Raw genomic sequence first — 21,143 nt, forward strand, 5'->3', positions numbered from 1 at the left:
CTCCCAGCCCAATTATTTCTCTCCCCAGCCCCATCATTGCTCTCCCCAGGCCCATCAGCCCCATTATTGCTCTCCCCAGCCCCACCATTGCTCTCCCCAGCCTCATCAGCCCCATTATTGCTCTCCCCAGCCCCATCAGCCCCATTATTGCTCTCCCCAGCCCCACCATCCCAAACATTGTTCTCCTCCACCTCCCCTCCGCAGCGTTTCAGTAAAAAAGACAAAAAACACTTACCTCTGTGCCCGTTCCCCCACAGGCCGCAGCATCCTTGTTGTCAGCAACTTCCTCCCTCACACAGGCCCGCGCTGCATGATGACATCATCAAGCAGCACGTGTCTGTGTGAGGGAGGAAGCGGCGGGTAGGAAGCAGAGGACGGATCTCTGCAGCTCCGCTGCCATTCTCTCCTGTCAGCAGCGGAGCTGCAGGGATCGCTCCCTGCCCTCCACAAGCAGGGAGAAGCTGCACCGGTGGGCCCCTCGGCTCATGGGCCCCATAGCAGTCGCGTGGCCTGCCGCCATTGGCGGTACGCCACTGAATACAAGTGTTCCTGGTGTTTTATGTCATGTCCAGGTTAGACATGTTATTAGTCATCACCAATGAAAAGAAATTACAAACCATTAAAAACAAATGCTAAAAAGGCAAATGCTAAAAAAGCAATAAAGAAATAACTATTCGTAATGGTAGATAAGGTTGTGTCTCAAATTCATTCCTAAGAGGGATCAGGATTTAATTCATAAATCCACCAGGATTCTCGATCTAACAGTTTTCTTTGATGGTCTCCACCTCTATAGAGTTTATTAACTCATTCTACCCCGTGACAACGCAAGACGAAGTATTCCCATTGTGTTCTATGGATAAATATTTAGTCTCTGCCGAGCATTTAGCGGTGAGTTTATTAGCGGAATCTGACAGGTGCCATCTAATTTTTTAATGCAGTACAAGTGCATCCACATATTGTATATTGCAGCTGCTGCAGGTAATCAGGTAAACTATGTAGGATGAATTGCAATTAATGTAATTTTTTATACTATAAGTTTTTTTAGTTGTAGTTGATCTGAATGTGGTTGTATTTTCTATGTATTTGCAGCACGTGCAGATGTTATGTCCGCACTTGAAAGGGCCTGAAAGATTTAACCAAATATTTTTTTGAGAGGAATACCTACTTACACCTCTTTCACACGTCAGTATCTCCGGTAGGAGTGGTGACCGTTTCCACACGTACCGGAGACACTGACACACGCAGACCCATTCAAATGAATGGGTCTGTGCACATCTCAGTGTGTTTCCACGGACCGTATGTCTGTGTGCTCCACACGAAGACATGTCTGTTTTTTTGCGAATACACGGTCCACAAAACGTCCCGCACGGATGACATCCGTGTGTCACCCGTGTGACATGTATCGGCGCCTGGGAATAGCGCTGTTCCCAAGTGCCGGTGCTGAACTCTGCCCTCATCATGGTTCCCTGCCAGCGCTACAATCAGCACAAGCAGGGACAATGATGCGAGTAGTAGTGTCTGCTCCTGGTGTCCCCACCTGTAAAAATAAGAATAAAGTAATAAAATCCATATACTCACCTCTCCTAGGTGTCCCCCACTGTAATCCTCTGACCGGTGACGCAGAGGAGAATGAGCAGCTCTTGGAGCTGAGCTCAGGAGCGGTGTCCTGTCGCTCACTGAGCGCAGCTCCGGAGCCGCTCATTCTTCCTGACTCCTCGGCATCAGCACTCGCATGGATTACAGCGGAGGACACCTAGGAGATCTGAGTACATGGATTTTATTATTTTATTCTTATTTTTACAGGTGAGAACACCGGGAACAAACTACTACCCTCATCATTGTCCCTGCTGGTTCTGATCACAGCACCGGCAGGAACCATGATGAGAGCAGCATTCAGCATTGGCGCTTGGGAGCTGCGCTAACTGTAGTGCTGATTACCAGACGCCCATCCGTGTGATCCTGATGCGGCACATGGGCGGCACACGGATGCGACTCATAAAACACCCACAGACACACGGGCGCATGGGACACAGATATCTCCGGTACCGGAAATATCCGAACGTGTGAAACCGGCCTTAAATAGAGACTGGGAGATAATATACTACCCAGTGTGGGCACTTTTTTTTGCTGAAAATCTAATAAGATTAGAAAGAATATTTTTTTAATTTCTGATTTTGAAAAAGGATAGGGAGATACTTGTTCACTATATGTTTAATGGTTGTGAACTGTGGACTATAAGTAGAAACAACGTTTATGTGATTCGGGATCAATTCTGATGGAAGATTTTTTTTCTTTTAAAATGTCTTCTCTAGTGATATTATCCACTATTGAATTGGCCCGTTCTAGCATCCAGGCCGGGTATGTTCATTCCCTTAGTCTAGCCCACACTGGGAACTCTGGATTTCTTTTCTTTCTGGATCTTCTCCTGCGGCACTTCTGGCTTCCATGTGTAGCGCCCCGAGGGTTCGGCCGCTACAGGGGTATTGCACCTCTGCCAGAGGTGTGGTATTCTACTCCCGGGTAAGGATGGAGTATGGACCAGGGCTCAGTTAGCTGCATGCAGCACACACACCCCATTTCCGAGGGACAGCTCAACGGTGCTCCCACTAGACAGAAGTGCAGGCACGACCGACTATGTCCCTGCCTGGAGTGGGGAGGGGGGTGGAATACCCATTGCTGTAGGGGCAGATAGGGGTTGGTTCCTGAGCGTAGGAAGGAGCCCATTGATTGCTGGTCACCTGGACTCATGGTCAGAGGGAGGTATAAAAGGTGGGCACCATCTTAGTTCTGGGATAAGTTCTGTCCAGAGAGGAGAAGACAGGGAGTAGAGGCTCTGCAGGAGCTCTACTCCAGGAGGGCCTAGTGAGAGGCCGAGGAGGAGGTGAAGGGGAGCTGTGATTAAGTCTCATCCCAGCTCCACGAGAAAGGAACAGAAAGGAACAGAGAAGGGAAAAGAAGAGAAAGAAACAGAAGGGCTCAGGAACAAGAAGGTGGAAGGGACCCTAAGAACCCACGAGAATCCAGGGTGAAGGGTCAGGCAGATTAAGGGTACCAGATCCCAAGTTGGTGGAGGAGAAACTACCCTCAGCCAAAGACCGGACGTCGTGATCATTTATTGGTGCGACACCTCATCAAACCTGCTAGGAAGGCACCATATAGGACAGCGGGGAACGGGGCCCACGTTTACCCGCACAAGTCCGCGGCAGCTGGACAAAAGTGGGTCACTGGTGAGGCAGGCCAGAGAAAGGAAAGAAGGGGGTCCTGTGCCATATTCCTGAGCTGCCTGGGAGTTGACCAAGCCCCTCACCTGGTGGACGCAGCACGGCTCGGGCAGTCATTGCCAGCTGAAGTGACTTGGGTATTAACCGTGAGTAAAGACCCTGGACTGCAGTACGTTGTCTGTGTGCTTTTTCGCTCCTCCGGCACTACCGGTACTGGGACTCTCACCACCATCACTCCCACCATCCACTACACAGCCCTGGGGCCGCACTCTTCCCGTGGGGAGTCACACCATCCCAGCTGCATACATCATCGGCCCCAGCGGTCTGCCCTGCAGCGGCGGTTCCTAATAACCGCAATCCACGGGTGGCGTAGTCGGACATTATCTAAAACATCTAAAAGACTGCCACTGGTCTGACCACCCTGAGCCACGGGACCGGGTCGCCACTACTACCCCCATCGTCTCCCTATTGCCCGGTTCCGAGTGCCCCACGGCCCAGGAGGCGAGTCAGCTTTGGCGTAGTCGTCAGGATTTCGTGCCCGCTAACAACGGGTACTGCACGCCTGAAAAGAGACTGTTTCACTGTACTAAAGATGGCGCCCGCCCCAGAAGAACGAGCGCCATAATGTGCGCGCCAAAAGACCACAGGAGGCCGCCTCCCATCGTGGGCCAGGTCCCAGAATGGCGCCAAAGAAAGAGCCCGCCCCCAACAGCCATGAGTACGGCTGTGGAAATGTCCGTCAACGTGGGGGGGCTGCCCCTGAGAGTGATTGTCAGCAGAATGCCCCAGGACCACCCCCCATGGGGGCGGAAAGAGAAGAAAACTGCGGGGCAGGGGGTGGTCTGGATCAGTCTGGCCAGGCCGCACCCGGAGATGAAGAAAGGAACCAGCTCCAACACCTTGGCAAGGGGCCTGCTGCAGGCCGCACCACCATGCAGCTTCACAGAGCTGCTAGCCCACCTCCCCAAGGAAGACCCCGAGTATGCGCGGGCAGCGCTGGAGGAGCTGGACCGGAGGATGGTCCGGGCGCAGCAGGACGTGGTTGCCGGGTGGAAAGAAGAAATGGCCCGGCGGGCTGTGACCCTGCAGCAGGAGGCGCCGTCGACATCCAGCAGCACACCAGCCACCGAGGGCAGTGAAGACAGAGGGGAGGCTGAAGACGACGCCGCGGAGGAGGCCGCGACAGCAGAGGCAGGTAACGGAGACGCCCCCACCCCGAACCCTGGGGCCGCCGACCTGCCCCTGCACCCTGTTGCGGAGCCCAAGGTACCTGGACCCGCCATCGACACCGTGCCTCCACCGCCACCAACCGGCCCCCAGGCCGTCGACGCTGCCAGTGAGCCCCGCCCCACGCCGTACCCTCTGACCCCGGGCGTGCTCAGCAGACCACCATCGCAGGCCCGGCCGCAAGGCCTTGCGCCCCCGGGCGCCGCTGCCCCGTCGGAACCCCCTGCTCCCGCTGTATCACCCCTGGGTGCAATTAGGAAACGACCACCGCGGGCCTGGTCGCAAGGCCGCGTACCCCCGGGCGCCGCCAATCCGCTCGCGCCCCCTGCCTCTGCAGTACCACCACTGGGCACAGATCTTTTCGCCCAACATACCAGTCCGGATGGGCTTCCTTTCATCTGGCCCCCCGAGTATGTTAACCCCCGCCTTCGAAGGAGCCCGCACGCGGAGGTTGGAGTATCATCTGAGCCCCTCATACCTGCTCCGGCGCCTCAGGAAACCCCCCAGCTGCCGTTGGAAGACGCCCAGTTTGAATGGGACCCCACTGGGGAGGACCTGATGGGGTTCACACAGGAAACACGGGCGGACGCAGCCGAACGGCGGGAGGCATGCCGCCAACAGCTAGAGATGTTTGAGAGGGAGCAGCGAGAGCGGCGCGTGAAACATGAGAAGCTACAGGTCCAGAGCGCGGAGCAGAAGATGAAGGCTCGGCGAGACCCCCGAGCTGCCCGCGGTCCCCGAGTCACCGGGACTGTTGTGAAGTTCCAGATGGAGCGCGGCTGGGGTTTCATCCGAGACCCTGAGACCATCAGCGACGTGTTCGTGATGAGGAGAGATGTAGATAGCCACCTGCCAGAAGGTCATCGAGGGCGGGATCTCTATCCAGGGGATGTGGTGTCTTACACCCGGCACCAAGGCGTGAAGGGATGGTACGCCCTCCACGTCCACAGAGTAGTAGAGGAGGAGGAACAGCACTACTCGGACTCTAAGTACCAAGAGGGCCCGGACGGGCCTGAAGACTATGAGGAGCAAGGAGCAGCTGGAGGGTATCGCTACCAGTAAACAGTAGCATACCAGTGTAAATAGTTACCCGTCGGGGTACAAAGGAACTGTTGGGGACTGTTTCAAATTGAGTGTGGTCCCCGCTGGGACTGATATAGGACTGTTTGACTGTTGCCCTATCCCCTAGGTAACCTGGCTGAGGACTGAGAGCAGCCATCCCTCTTCCCTTTAACAGGCTGAGGACTGTGAGCAGCCATGCCCCCTTTTCAACCGGCCGAGGACTGGGAACGGCCAATCCCTTGTATATAGTTGCGCTTCCTAAAGCGCCCCCTACTGGTTTTATAAAAAGACTGCAACGTCTACCTCAAGACAAGTTTACTGGACTGTTGCACCTTTAAGAAGAAAGAACACCTGGTCGCAAGTTGCACCGCGGCCATGACCCAAGAATCTAAGAATGTGCTTTACTTAAAAATGTTTGACATAAGAAAGTTTTATATGCTGCTAGGTGATAATGCAAGAGTTTTATAAGGTGTTTTATACAAAAGAGTTCCGGAAGTATTGAAAATGTTTTTATAATGTCTAGTGAAAAGAAAAGTGTGTCCCATAAAGGGAATTGAACTGTGTCGTCCGTTTCTACTGTAAAAAGTTTTGAAAAAGTTTTGCATGTCTTGTAATCAAATGTCTTTGCTCTTTTCCAGCCCGAGGACGTGCTGTGATTTACCAGGGGGGAATGTAGCGCCCCGAGGGTTCGGCCGCTACAGGGGTATTGCACCTCTGCCAGAGGTGTGGTATTCCACTCCCGGGTAAGGATGGAGTATGGACCAGGGCTCAGTTAGCTGCATGCAGCACACACACCCCATTTCCGAGGGACAGCTCAACGGTGCTCCCACTAGACAGAAGTGCAGGCACGACCGACTATGTCCCTGTCTGGAGTGGGGAGGGGGGTGGAATACCCAGTGCTGTAGGGGCAGATAGGGGTTGGTTCCTGAGCGTAGGAAGGAGCCCATTGGTTGCTGGTCACCTGGGCTCATGGTCAGAGGGAGGTATAAAAGGTGGGCACCATCTTAGTTCTGGGATAAGTTCTGTCCAGAGAGGAGAAGACAGGGAGTAGAGGCTCTGCAGGAGCTCTACTCCAGGAGGGCCTAGTGAGAGGCCGAGGAGGAGGTGAAGGGGAGCTGAGATTAAGTCTCATCCCAGCTCCACGAGAAAGGAACAGAAAGGAACAGAAGGGAACAGAAAGGAACAGAGAAGGGAAAAGAAGAGAAAGAAACAGAAGGGCTCAGGAACAAGAAGGTGGAAGGGACCCTAAGAACCCACGAGAATACAGGGTGAAGGGTCAGGCAGATTAAGGGTGCCGGATCCCAAATTGGTGGAGGAGAAACTACCCTCAGCCAAAGACCGGACGTCGTGATCATTTATTGGTGCGACACCTCATCAAACCTGCTAGGAAGGCACCATATAGGACAGCGGGGAACGGGGCCCACGTTTACCCGCACAAGTCCGCGGCAGCTGGACAAAAGTGGGTCACTGGTGAGGCAGGCCAGAGAAAGGAAAGAAGGGGGTCCTGTGCCATATTCCTGAGCTGCCTGGGAGTTGACCGAGCCCCTCACCTGGTGGACGCAGCACGGCTCGGGCAGTCATTGCCAGCTGAAGTGACTTGGGTATTAACCGTGAGTAAAGACCCTGGACTGCAGTACGTTGTCTGTGTGCTTTTTCGCTCCTCCGGCACTACCGGTACTGGGACTCTCACCACCATCACTCCCACCATCCACTACAATGCCCTGGGGCCGCACTCTTCCCGTGGGGAGTCACACCATCCAAGCTGCATACATCATCGGCCCCAGCGGTCTGCCCTGCAGCGGCGGTCCTAATAACCGCAATCCACGGGTGGCGTAGTCAGACATTATCTAAAACATCTAAAAGACTGCCACTGGTCTGACCACCCTGAGCTACGGGACCGGGTCGCCACCACTACCCCCATCGTCTCCCTATTGCCCGGTTCCGAGTGCCCCACGGCCCAGGAGGCGAGTCACATGCGTGGTACTTCTGAAATGGGAGAGCTGACTATTTTATATTTATTTTTTTTTTATATAAAACATTAGGCACAAAGATTACACTGCTATTCTACATCTGTCCAGTAGGTGGCAGCCTGCTCCAACACAAATCCCTGCTCTGATATTATGCAGCACAGCTTCAGTATCAGATAATTCAGAATCTGACCCCATATGATGTAGAATCAGGGGCTGACGACTGAGGAGAGGTATCCATGTATCAGACATAACTGAACACATAAGAGAATGATTTTTTTTTTTTTTAATTTTCCATCTGGAAATGCTTTCCCTTTAAATAACTTTATATACTCCTCAATGACTGTCCAATAATCCGGAATTTCAAAGAGAAGCATATCAGGAGTGTAGAACATGTCCTTGGAAGAAATAAAGTGATACTAAGACATGGAACATGGCGGCATCCCCTGCGCCCCTCACGCCAGGTTTGCCTTGTATTAACCCTGTAAGGTCCCACATTGACAGCTGGACTCCAGTCTCAACCTCCTAAGGACTAGGTGATTTTGGTTTATTTTTCTGATCTCACCATATATTTTGATAGACCGGACTTTAACGGACAGAGCGATAAATATATATATATTTTTTATTTTGGTATCGCAGGAATAGTCGTGGAAGAGAAGCGGCTGCGATGGAAACTAAGGGTGAACGGCCACCGTGTAAGCAGCAGCCTTGTCAGGGCTCCGCCGCCGCCGTCTTCACCTTTTCCAGGGCCGCCCACTATTAACCTTCTTTAATTTTCCACACATTTTACTATTTCCGCAGATGAATGCTAATGACATTACTAGAAGTAACCCAGTGGAGTAGATCTGGGTGTAAGGATCTGGGACCCCTCGTCTGTGTTTTCTTGGGGTGTTGCTGTGCTTGGGAAAGGGGCACATATTAAGAACGAAAAGATAGGGGGAGATGTGACTGTGGTTTCCCTCATGTTGTGTGACAATGTCTGTGGTGGTAATAGCCGAGAGCAGCATTTTCCGCCTCACATTGTGCTGCAGAGCAGAGATGACTGATGTGATAACATCTTGTGTCTCAGTGATGAAAGCACAACGGTCAGTGGACAGACTGATGAGGTGGTCGAGACCCTACATAGCGGGACCCCGACAGATACAGCACTGATACATCTATCATCCCACTACACAGGCAGCCCCATATACTCTGCACAGCACCACTTCTCCTGTCCTGTATACTGGGTGTAATCCTCAGTATCTGTATTATTCTGTATATATACACTGCACAGTACCACTTCTCCTGTCCTGTATACTGGGTGTAATTCTCAGTATCTGTATTATTCTGTATATATACACTGCACAGTACCACTTCTCCTGTCCTGTATACTGGGTGTGATTTTCAGTATCTGTATTATTCTGTATATATACACTGCACAGTACCACTTCTCCTGTCCTGTATACTGGGTGTGATTCTCAGTATCTGTATTATTCTGTATATATACACTGCACAGTACCACTTCTCCTGTCCTGTATACTGGGTGTAATTCTCAGTATCTGTATTATTCTGTATATATACACTGCACAGTAGCACTTCTCCTGTCCTGTATACTGGGTGTAATTCTCAGTATCTGTATTATTCTGTTTATATACACTGCACAGTACCACTTCTCCTGTCCTGTATACTGGGTGTAATCCTCAGTATCTGTATTATTCTGTATATATACACTGCACAGTACCACTGCTCCTGTCCTGTATACTGGGTGTAATTCTCATTATCTGTAGTATTCTGTATATATACACTGCACAGTACCACTTCTCCTGTCCTGTATACTGGGTGTAATTCTCAGTATCTGTATTATTCTGTATATATACACTGCACAGTACCACTTCTCCTGTCCTGTATACTGGGTGTAATTCTCAGTATCTGTATTATTCTATATATACACTGCACAGTACCACTTCTCCTGTCCTGTATACTCGGTGTAATCCTCAGTATCTGTATTATTCTGTATATATATACACTGCACAGTACCACTTCTCCTGTCCTGTATACTGGGTGTAATTCTCAGTATCTGTATTATTCTGTATATATATGACGCGCCCCTGGACCTGTGTCGCGCTGCGTTGCGCACGCGGGAGCTTACCCGGAGCCGGATCTCTTGAGGGTTGTAGTCTCGTGGCGGCGACCCGGTCCGTGCCCAGGGAGTCAAACTGAGCGGCGATGTACTAGCAGTAGATGGTTGATGACTACGCCACCCGTTGAATGCAGCTATGGAGCTGCCGCTGCAGGGCAGACCGCTGAGGCCGGTGGAAGGATGGTGCAGCGTGGATGGTATAACCCCCAACGGGAGGGGTATGGCCTCAGGGCAGCCGACGTGGATGATGGGGGTAGCAGGAACCACTCAGAGACGGTGCGGTGTAGTTCAGGGTCTTTACTGGTGACAAAGATAGACCCTCCCGGAGTACTTGCTAGTGATAGGGGCCTGGTCAGTCCTTGAGCAGATGGGATCTCCCCTGGCCAGGCGGAGTTGTAGGCCTTCCCAACTAACTGTACTCTTCTGGTTACCTTGCTAGAGGCGGGAATAAGTAGCCCACGTCCCTGAGTGTACCGTGTGGTGCTCACCCGTATGGCCGGTGACTCAGGGCCTTCTAATGGCTTCCGCTCCACGATGGCGGTGCTGGTCCCACGCGTGTGACCGTGCCTTCGGGCTTCTGGGCCAGAGGACCTGAAATCCTCTGCCGGACGGTTTCTGCTGCTGGGTAGGAGTTAGTCCCCACAGCCTCGGACTCCGGGTCCGGTAAGAAATCTTCTCAGTCAGGGCGAGCTCTGCAGCTGCCAGCCCCTGACTTGTTGTAACACTGCTCCCCACAGAGCTCCTGATGTTTCTTGCTATGCTGCTTCTCTTCTCTACTTTTGTTCTGTCTTCTTTCTCCCTCACTCTGCCTCAGCCCCGGGTTTATATAGGGGAAGTCCTTCCCCTCCCAAGACTGGGCAGGAGGTGTGGCATGCACAGGATCCCTGACCAAAGGACCTCCCACCTGCTCTCAGACGTAATATCTCTATCACTGTGGCAACCAGACCCCTGGGGTGTCACATTCCCCCCTAGTGAAATTTAGTACTCCGGGACTAAACATATTTTTTAGAAAAACATAACAAGGTATAGCAATAACAATACAATAAGAAAAACACATAAGATGGTTACGGCGTGTCCGCAACCGGGTGCAGTTTTGAAAAGCAAGGTGTCCATTTCACCAAAACAGGGAGACGTAACCAGGTAGGGGTCTGTCCTACCCCGAGTCCTTAACAGTCTCTAGTCCATCCTGGGTTACGCTCCAACTATATACAAGGATTCCCGGTAAATCCACCAAGGTTTCCTAAAAATAACTAGAAACACAAAATTATACACAAGCAACAAGACACAGAAAAACATAAATAAAACAATTTATACACTTTAAATTCTCCAGCGTGCGGGTAACTGGCCTCTAGTGGCCCGAGTGGACCTACGGAGCTGACTGTCTGGCCCTGAACTACAGGGTGTAGGAGCTGTCAAGGGTAAACTGGGCAGCTGTCTACCGGCTCTTTGTCTCACTAGGGGTACGGCAGGCTCACTATAAGCAGAGGGTTGATTCTCCTGTTCTGCTTGTGTGGAGTCTTCTGCCTCCTGGACCGGCTGTTCTTCCAGCTCTACCCGTTGCTCCGTAGGTTCTTGGGATGATGGTTGGAGGAAGGTGAGTACGGGTACCACAACTGCACCATTGACTTGAGTCCAAGACTGAGGAAAGTCCCCGAGCACGGTACTAACCATATCTTCCCTTTCTTCCACGGGTCGATGGTCTTCTTGTTCCTCTTCAGGGTTCCTCAGTTGTTCGGGACACTTCTTCAGGTGGTCCCGGGATACAATGGCTGTGGTTTCCCCTCCGTCTTTACTGATGGTACAGACCTTCGGGTTCTCGTGGCTTGAGGGCAGTACGGTGTACGGGTCCTTCTCCCACTGGTCGTCCAACTTGTGGAGCCGTCTCTTCCTCTTCAAGACCTGCTCTCCGGGTACCAGGGGAACAGCGGGAGCATACTGGTTGTAAGTTTTCTCTTGTCTTTCCCTAGCCTGACAGAGACTTCGCTCCACGCTCTCCTGTACTCTCCGGTACTGCTGCTGCCTCTCTGTGTCCCAGTCTGTTTCTGGTGAAGTGTCCTCGGGGGTCAGGACTCCCATTTCCAGGTCAACAGGTAACTTACCAGGTCTTGCCCTCATTAGGTAAGCCGGGGTACAGTTGGTGGAACCTACCGGGATGTGGTTGTATAGGTCCACCAGATCGGGCAACTTTTCAGGCCACAGACTGCGTTCTTCCAGGGGCAACGTTTTTAGAAGATCCATTACCACCTGGTTCATTTTTTCACAAAGTCCATTAGTCTGCGGATGGTAGGGTGTCGTCCTTATCTTCCGGCAGCCATACAGATTGCAGAATTCCTGAAAGACCTCCGCTTCAAAGGCAGGTCCCTGGTCCGTCAGCACCTGGTCCGGGTACCCGTGTGGACGGCAGAAGTGCTGCTGGAAGGCTCTAGCTGCTGTTTGAGCCGTTAAGTCCTTGACGGGGACGACAACCAAGAACCGGGAGTAATGATCCACGATGGTTAACGCGTAGACGTAGCCACTTCTGCTTGGGGTCAGTTTTACATGATCCAAGGCTACCAGTTCCAACGGTTGCCGGGTGACGATGGACTGCAGGGGAGTCTTCTGGCTGGCTCGGTCCTTCCTTCTCAGGTTGCACGGGCCACAATCTCTGCACCACTTCTCGATGGTTCCCCTCATGCCTACCCAGTGGAACCGCTCGCGCAGCAGGAACTCTAGCTTTTTCCACCCAAAATGTCCAGCTCCGTCGTGGTATGCCTCCATCACCATGGCTGCGTCTCTTCGTGGCACCACTACTTGCCAGAGTAATTCATGCGTCCGGGAGTTAACCATTCTGCGGCACAACTTCCCTTTGTAAAGGAACAGTCGACTCTTCTCTGCCCATAGTTGTTTGGCTTCCTCCGGAGCGTCTGGTTCAAGGCGAGCCTCCGGCCGAGTCAGCATCTCCTTCACCAGTCGGACGGCAGGGTCGCTGTCTTGCGTTTCCGCCCAGTTGTAGTGGGGTAAGGGGTTCAACGTAGTAGCCTGCTTACTCCTTACCCGGTGGGAATACTGAATAGTCCCATGACGGTGGAACGCAGGGAGTTCAACTTCTTCCAGTCCCTCCGGATCTTCTCCTCCGTCCGGCAGGTTGGGCATCCTGGACAGGGCGTCCGCGTTGGTATTGGAGCGTCCTGCCCGGTATTTAATTGTGAACTCGTAGTTGGACAGACGGGCCATCCACCTCTGCTCCAGGGCACCGAGTCTTGCCGTGTCCAGGTGTGTCAGCGGGTTGTTATCCGTGTACACGGTGAACCGGGAAGAAGCGAGGTAATGCTTAAAGCGCTCAGTGATTGCCCATACTACGGCCAGGAACTCTAACTTAAATGAGCTGTAATTCTCGGGGTTCCTTTCGGTGGGTCGCAGTTTTCGGCTGGCGTAGGCGATTACTCGTTCCTTCCCCTGCTGGATCTGGGACAGTACGGCTCCTAGCCCGATGTTACTGGCGTCGGTGTAGAGGATAAAGGGCTGGCTATAATCCGGGTACGCCAAGATTTCGTCCCCCGTGAGGGCCATCTTCAGCTGGCGGAAGGACTCTTCTTCCAGCTCTTCCCATTTGAAGGGCGGCTTCTGGTTCTTGGCCTTCCGGGACTGGCCTATCAGGAGGTCCTGCATAGGTGCTGCCTTTTTGGTGAAACCGGGAATAAACCTTCGGTAGTAGCCTACCAACCCGAGGAACTGCCGCACTTCTTTTACGCTGGAGGGGCTTGGCCATCCCTTAATTGCGGTGATCTTATCGGGGTCGGGAGCCACTCCGTCAGCGCTCACCACGTGTCCCAGGTACTGCACCTTTGGTTTCAGGAGGTGACACTTGGAGGGTTTCACCTTTAGGCCGTAACTCGCCAGAGCCTCGAACACTTCCGCCAGGTGTTTCAGGTGGTCCTCATACGTCTTGGAATATACGATGACATCGTCCAGGTACAACAGGACCGTCTCGAAGTTTCTGTGGCCCAGACAACACTCCATTAGGCGTTGGAAGGTTCCTGGTGCGTTGCAGAGTCCGAACGGCATGCAGGTGAACTCGCTAAGTCCCATCGGGGTGGTGAATGCGGTCTTCTCCCGGTCCGCCTCTGCTACAGGAACCTGCCAGTACCCGCTAGTGAGATCCAAGGTAGAGAAGAAGTTAGCAGATCTTAAAGCAGCCAATGACTCCTCTATCCTTGGTAAGGGGTACGCATCCTTGTGTGTGATACGGTTGATTTTCCGGTAATCTACACACATCCTCATGGTGTTGTCTTTCTTTTTGACTAAAACTAATGGGGCTGCCCAGGGGCTACAACTATCCCGGATTACCCCAGCCTCCTTCATATCTCTAAGCATCCCCTTGGCGTGTTGGTAATGTGCAGGGGGTACGGGTCGATACCTCTCTTTTATGGGAGGATGATCTCCCGTGGGGATGCGATGTTCTACCCCCTTGACTCGCCCGAAGTCTAACGGGTGTTTACTAAACACTCTCTCATACTCTTGAACCACCCGATAGACTCCTTGTTTCTGATGTGAGGGAGTGGAGTCAGTACCCAAATGTAGTTGCTGACACCAGTCCTCCATGTCTTTCTTAGAGCCGTTACCTTCCTCCGGGTGAGATGGAGGCAAGGGTTCCACAGATTGTATAGAACTTTGATTAGTGGTATATAATTTGGCTAGCGTGGCATACCGGGGCAGGTACACTTCCCTCTCCCCGATATTTATTATGCGAATGGGCACCCTCCCATGGCGTACATTGACCACCCCCCGTGCTGTCAAAATGGTGGGCCTACTGTCTGAGTAAACTGGTTCTACCATTGCCTGGTAATCTCTACCTCTCAGACCAATAGCTGCCCGGCACCAAATCATCATTTCACTTTTTGGGGGCATGGCAATAGGAAAAGGGTCACACATTCTTACGCTACCAATCTCACCGCCGGAGAGTTCCACTTGTTGCCGTTGCATCAGTGCCCGGATCTCTTTCTGGAGCACCCGCTGCTCGCCGGAGCTGGCATTCTTGGCAACCTGCTGTAAAAGGAAAATCACCTCTGCAAGACAATTTTCAATTACATTAGTTCCTAGAGTTATTTTTGGGTGACTCTCATGTTTATCGATATCTACAATGATCAGTCCCTGTGCGGCCAGTTCGACTCTACCAATTTTGATGGTCACCTCTTTAAATCCGATCTGTGGCACGGGCTGACCATTGCTGGCGATGATACTCAAGTCGTCGTCGGGGTAGCGGGTAATATCCGAGTCATTCCAGTACTGCTTGAAGAGCACGTACGGGATGGTGGTGACCTGTGACCCGGTGTCCAGTAGGGCACTCATGGGAATGCCATCCAGTACCACAGGCAAGACTGGACGTCCTCCCACATATCTGTCGCGCCAGTTCGATGGGCCTGGTGATCTTTTTCCTGGGGGTTGGCCCTCTACCCCAGGTTGTGCCCGTTTAAAGAACAGTACCTTGCCATATGTCCGGGTTGATTGCAGCGGCGGCAGATGGGTCGTCCGTCCTCACTGTATCGGTCACTGGGTCTTCCTCTGGCCGGTGGGGTCCTCCTTGGTCGACGCCACGGGATGTCCTCCGGTCCGGATGCCAGCTGGATCTTCCCTGGGGTGGAAACCTGTAAAGACTGCACAGTTCGGGTTAGCGCAGCAACGCTCTTAGCTAGCTCTTGGACCTGATGGTGTAGGTCTGGAGCCGGGTCATTGTCCAAAGCCTGCGCATCAGCTCCCACAGGCCCTGCTGACAAGGGCGCCGCCTCCTGGTAGTAAGTGGTAGTGGGGCGTCTGTGGGTCACAACGCCACCTGGTGCCGGTTCTCGGAGCACCCGGATGGCTCTGTCCTTGAACTGTGCAAAGTCCAGATGGGGATCCTGTAAGGCCATTGCCCGCAACTGGGTTCGGTGGGCATTGCAATATAAACCCTCTATAAATTGTTCGGTCAACAGCCTGTCCTCGTTTCCCACCCCATCAGGGTCGGTCTGCTTTATGGCCCTCAGGGCCTCTTGTAGGTTTAGTGCATAGTCCCTTATACTCTCATGCGCTCGCTGCTTGCACCCGTAGAATCTAAGCTTAATCTCGGCTGAGGTGCGGGTGTCAAAGGTGTCCTTCAGCCGGGTTAGTATCCCTGCGACAGTCTTCCTCCCAGGTGGCCAGGATTTTACTTCCCTTTTGGCTGCCCCAGTTAGTTGGGCCACCAGGATGCTCACTTTTTGCTCTTCTGTGAGGGGGTACACCTGGAAGAGGCTATCCAGCTTTTCTCTAAAGTCATGCAGGGTATGTGACTCCCCTGAGTACTGGGGTAGCCAAGCTGCTCCCGGGATATAGGGCATGGTGAAGGGCATAACTGCAGCAGCGGTGGCGCTGGCGGGGGTTGAGGCAGTGAAGCTCTCCTCCGTATCCGACATCTTCCTCCCCCCTAGTGGACCGTGGCCTACCTTGCGATGATCCTGTTCCATAGGCCGCGGCTCCGCAGTGGATCGTCAGGTTTGAGGACCTTCCGTCGCGCTCCGGTGACGTCGGCGTCTGCTGGGCTCCTTCCAGGACCTTACGCAACGTCCGGACGTGAGGCGGGGCTTCAGTTCTCGCGCGCTTTCGGAGTCCACGCCCCTCTTCTTCCCGCGCGGCGTCCTCAAGATGGCGTCCAATGGCGGGAAAACTCCACGGATGGCGGGAAGAAGGTAGAAGATGGCGCCGGATGGCGGGAAACCTCACCACTGGTAAGTTTGAACAGTCTTTGCTTTTCAGGCACGCAGTACCCGGTGGTTGCGGGCACGAAATCCTGCCGACTACGCCAAAGTTGACGCGCCCCTGGACCTGTGTCGCGCTGCGTTGAGCACGCGGGAGCTTACCCGGAGCCGGATCTCTTGAGGGTTGTAGTCTCGTGGCGGCGACCCGGTCCGTGCCCAGGGAGTCAAACTGAGCGGCGATGTACTAGCAGTAGATGGTTGATGACTACGCCACCCGTTGAATGCAGCTATGGAGCTGCCGCTGCAGGGCAGACCGCTGAGGCCGGTGGAAGGATGGTGCAGCGTGGATGGTATAACCCCCAACGGGAGGGGTATGGCCTCAGGGCAGCCGACGTGGATGATGGGGGTAGCAGGAACCACTCAGAGACGGTGCGGTGTAGTTCAGGGTCTTTACTGGTGACAAAGATAGACCCTCCCGGAGTACTTGCTAGTGATAGGGGCCTGGTCAGTCCTTGAGCAGATGGGATCTCCCCTGGCCAGGCGGAGTTGTAGGCCTTCCCAACTAACTGTACTCTTCTGGCTACCTTGCTAGAGGCGGGAATAAGTAGCCCACGTCCCTGAGTGTACCGTGTGGTGCTCACCCGTATGGCCGGTGACTCGGGGCCTTCTAATGGCTTCCGCTCCACGATGGCGGTGCTGGTCCCACGCGTGTGACCGTGCCTTCGGGCTTCTGGGCCAGAGGACCTGAAATCCTCTGCCGGACGGTTTCTGCTGCTGGGTAGGAGTTAGTCCCCACAGCCTCGGACTCCGGGTCCGGTAAGAAATCTTCTCAGTCAGGGCGAGCTCTGCAGCTGCCAGCCCCTGACTTGTTGTAACACTGCTCCCCACAGAGCTCCTGATGTTTCTTGCTATGCTGCTTCTCTTCTCTACTTTTGTTCTGTCTTCTTTCTCCCTCACTCTGCCTCAGCCCCGGGTTTATATAGGGGAAGTCCTTCCCCTCCCAAGACTGGGCAGGAGGTGTGGCATGCACAGGATCCCTGACCAAAGGACCTCCCACCTGCTCTCAGACGTAATATCTCTATCACTGTGGCAACCAGACCCCTGGGGTGTCACATATACACTGCACAGTACCACTTCTCCTGTCCTGTATACTGGGTGTAATTCTCAGTATCTGTATTATTCTGTATATATACACTGCACAGTACCACTGCTCCTGTCCTGTATACTGGGTGTAATTCTCAGTATCTGTATTATTCTGTATATATACACTGCACAGTACCACTTCTCCTGTCCTGTATACTGGGTGTAATTCTCAGTATCTGTATTATTCTGTATATACACTGCACAGTACCACTTCTCCTGTCCTGTATACTGGGTGTGATTCCCAGTACCTGTATTATTCTGTATATATACACTGCACAGCACCACTTCTCCTGTCCTGTATACTGGGTGTAATTCTCAGTATCTGTATTATTCTGTATAAATATACTGCACAGTACCACTTCTCCTGTCCTGTATACTGGGTGTAATTCTCAGTATCTGTATTATTCTGTATATACACTGCATAGTACCACTTCTCCTGTCCTGTATACTGGGTGTAATCCTCAGTATCTGTATTATTCTGTATATACACTGCACAGTACCACTTCTCCTGTCCTATATACTGGGTGTAATTCTCAGTATCTGTATTATTCTGTATATATACTCTGCACAGCACCACTTCTCCTGTCCTGTATACTGGGTGTGATTCCCAGTACCTGTATTATTCTGTATATATACACTGCACAGTACCACTTCTCCTGTCCTGTATACTGGGTGTGATTCTCAGTATCTGTATTATTCTGTATATATACTCTACACAGTACCACTACTACTGTCCTGTATACTGGGGGTAATTCTCAGTATCTGTATTATTCTGTACATATACACTGCACAGTACCACTTCTCTTGTCCTGTATACTGGGTGTGATTCTCAGTATCTGTATTATTCTGTATATATACACTGCACAGTACCACTTCTCCTGTCCTGTATACTGGGTGTAATTCTCAGTAGCTGTATTATTCTGTATATACACTGCACAGTACCACTGCTCCTGTCCTGTATACTGGGTGTGATTCTCAGTATCTGTATTATTCTGTATATATACGCTGCACAGTACCACTTCTCCTGTCCTGTATACAGGGTGTGATTCTCAGTATCTGTATTATTCTGTATATATACACTGCACAGTACCACTGCTCCTGTCCTGTATACTGGGTGTGATTCTCAGTATCTGTATTATTCTGTATATATATACTGCACAGTACCACTTGTCCTGTCCTGTATACTGGGTGTAATCCTCAGTATCTGTATTATTCTGTATATATACTACACAGTACCACTTCTCCTGTCCTGTATACTGGGTGTAATTCTCAGTACCTGTATTATTCTGTATATATACTGCACAGTACCACTTCTCCTGTCCTGTATACTGGGTGTAATTCTCAGTATCTGCATTATTCTGTATATATACACTGCACAGTACCACTGCTCCTGTCCTGTATACTGGGTGTAATTCTCAGTATCTGTATTATTCTGTATATATACACTGCACAGTACCACTTGTCCTGTCCTGTATACTGGGTGTAATTCTCAGTATCTGTATTATTCTGTATATATACACTGCAGGTCTTTTTTTTATTGATAGAATAAGTACAGTACATGACAGAACAATAATACATTACAGGACACCGAACATAAGAACAAAACAAGACGACAAATCACAGAAAATAGAAACAAAATAAATCACCGCAGGAATATATACATATATACAGGAAATAAATATTATAAAACCTATAAAACCCCCGGCCCAGCTTCATTCATACTACTATATACAATCCCACACAACGCTCACACCGTCCTATATACACATAAAACACCGTCCTATATACAAGATTATATACAATAAAACACTAAACCTAATATAACGTATATACAACCGGGAACTAACACTAACCTACTGGTCCCACTGCCTGACCTTACAGTCACCCCCTTACCGCACCTCATTCACACCACAGAAAAACAAAAATAACAATATATACAATAGTGACATGAACAATTTTTTTTTTTTTTTTTTTTTTTTTTTATATTTTATATTTTTTTTGTAATTTTTAATATATATACATAAAACACAGACCTACACTAACTATCCCACCACCCCTGATCCAGCTCTGGCCACAAAGTTCAGGATTACTCCGAGCTAGGATCAGGCCCCAAAGTTTTTCCCCAGGCGGGGCCTGGACCAGGCCAGATCAGTCCTCTTATCACCGCCGATGAAAACCCCCCAAATCCCCCACCCAACCTAACTAAAACCCCCTATTATACATTATATACAATATATACAGAACACAACCTACACACTCACCATCCAAGGCTCAAGTTCGATGCCGGCAAACCTTCTATTCAGGAGACAGAAATACAAAACAAAAATCTAGGGTGAAAAGACATCGGCCCACCACCAGGATATAGGAGTACTACCGGACTAAGGCACCCTGAAGGAAAAGCCCCTCCAGAGATGGGCCGCCCTCCGGGCACCCAGTCTTTCATACTCCAGAGAACGTACCTTCACCAGGTCACCTAGGATGTTCCTACAGACTTCATCTACATGGAGGATTTTACTCTGCGTCGAGACTAAAACTCGTGCGTTCCACGTGAAATACCTCACCACTGCGCTGACTATGAATAAAGTGTCTCGGTCCCTTCTCCCAAGGTCTCCGAACGCTCCATAGGCCCACCCGGCGTAGGACAGAGTAGCCAGCCGCGGCCAACCAATGGAAGCCCCCACCCTGTTGTACACCTCTGTATTAAAGGGACAATGAAGCAGGAAGTGCTCCATGCTTTCCAGCACGTTAGCACAAGCCTCACGGGGGCAATTCCTGTCCTCGGAGCTCCTGTACTTCAAATTGTCCCTCACATACAGCTTACCATGGAAGCAGCGCCAAGTCAAGTCCCAGTACTTCTCGGGGATCCTGGTAGAATTTAACAAACTCAACCCAACCTCCAGATCCCGACTTGGGCAGTCTTTGAGGGCCAATGGACTCTGAAAATGAGAAAGCAAGACCCTCATATCGAGGAGTTTCCTCGGGAGGGACCTCACCTCCCACATTCCCAGACCCCACCGGCGGATCATTTTCAGAACCGGGGTAACATAAGCCGGGAGATGCCCGTGTGGTGTGCGAAGATCCTTCAATCTTCCCCCTGTCTCCCATTCCTGGAAGAAAGGCTGAAACCATCCCTTGCAGGAGAATACCCACGGAGGAGCCCTCTCTTTCCAGAGGTTTGCCACGTTCACCTTCAAGAAAGTGTTCACTAGGAACACCACGGGGTTCACCATATTCAAACCCCCTAGTCTCCTCGTGCGGTAAGTGACCTCCCGCTTGACTAGGTTCAGTCTGTTCCCCCATAACATCTGGAAGAACAGACTGTAGACCCGTGTCCAGAGAGGCTCTGGCAAGACACAGACGCTGCCCAGGTAGATTAGCAAGGGGAGCAGGAAAGCTTTGCACAGGCCAACCCTTTCCCTCAGGGTCAAAGACCAACCCCTCCATTGGTCCACTCTTTGGGCGACACCTTTGATTCTGCCTTCCCAGTTTTTCGTGGGGTAATCACCCTGGCCGAATTCGATGCCCAGGACTTTGGCATGTTCTTGGGGTTCGGGGAGGGTGTCCGGAAGATCAAACCCGGGATCTCCGCCTCCCAGCCAGAGACTCTCACACTTATCCTGGCTGACCTTGGACCCGGATGCCTCCGAGTAGCGCTCCACTTCTGACATCACCGCTGCTGCCTCCTCTTGCGAAGAAACAAAGACGGTGACAT

Source organism: Phyllobates terribilis, unplaced genomic scaffold (assembly GCF_046119375.1).
Source record: "Phyllobates terribilis strain yellow unplaced genomic scaffold, ASM4611937v1 Scaffold_7__3_contigs__length_470593459, whole genome shotgun sequence".
Lineage (NCBI taxonomy): Eukaryota > Metazoa > Chordata > Amphibia > Anura > Dendrobatidae > Phyllobates > Phyllobates terribilis.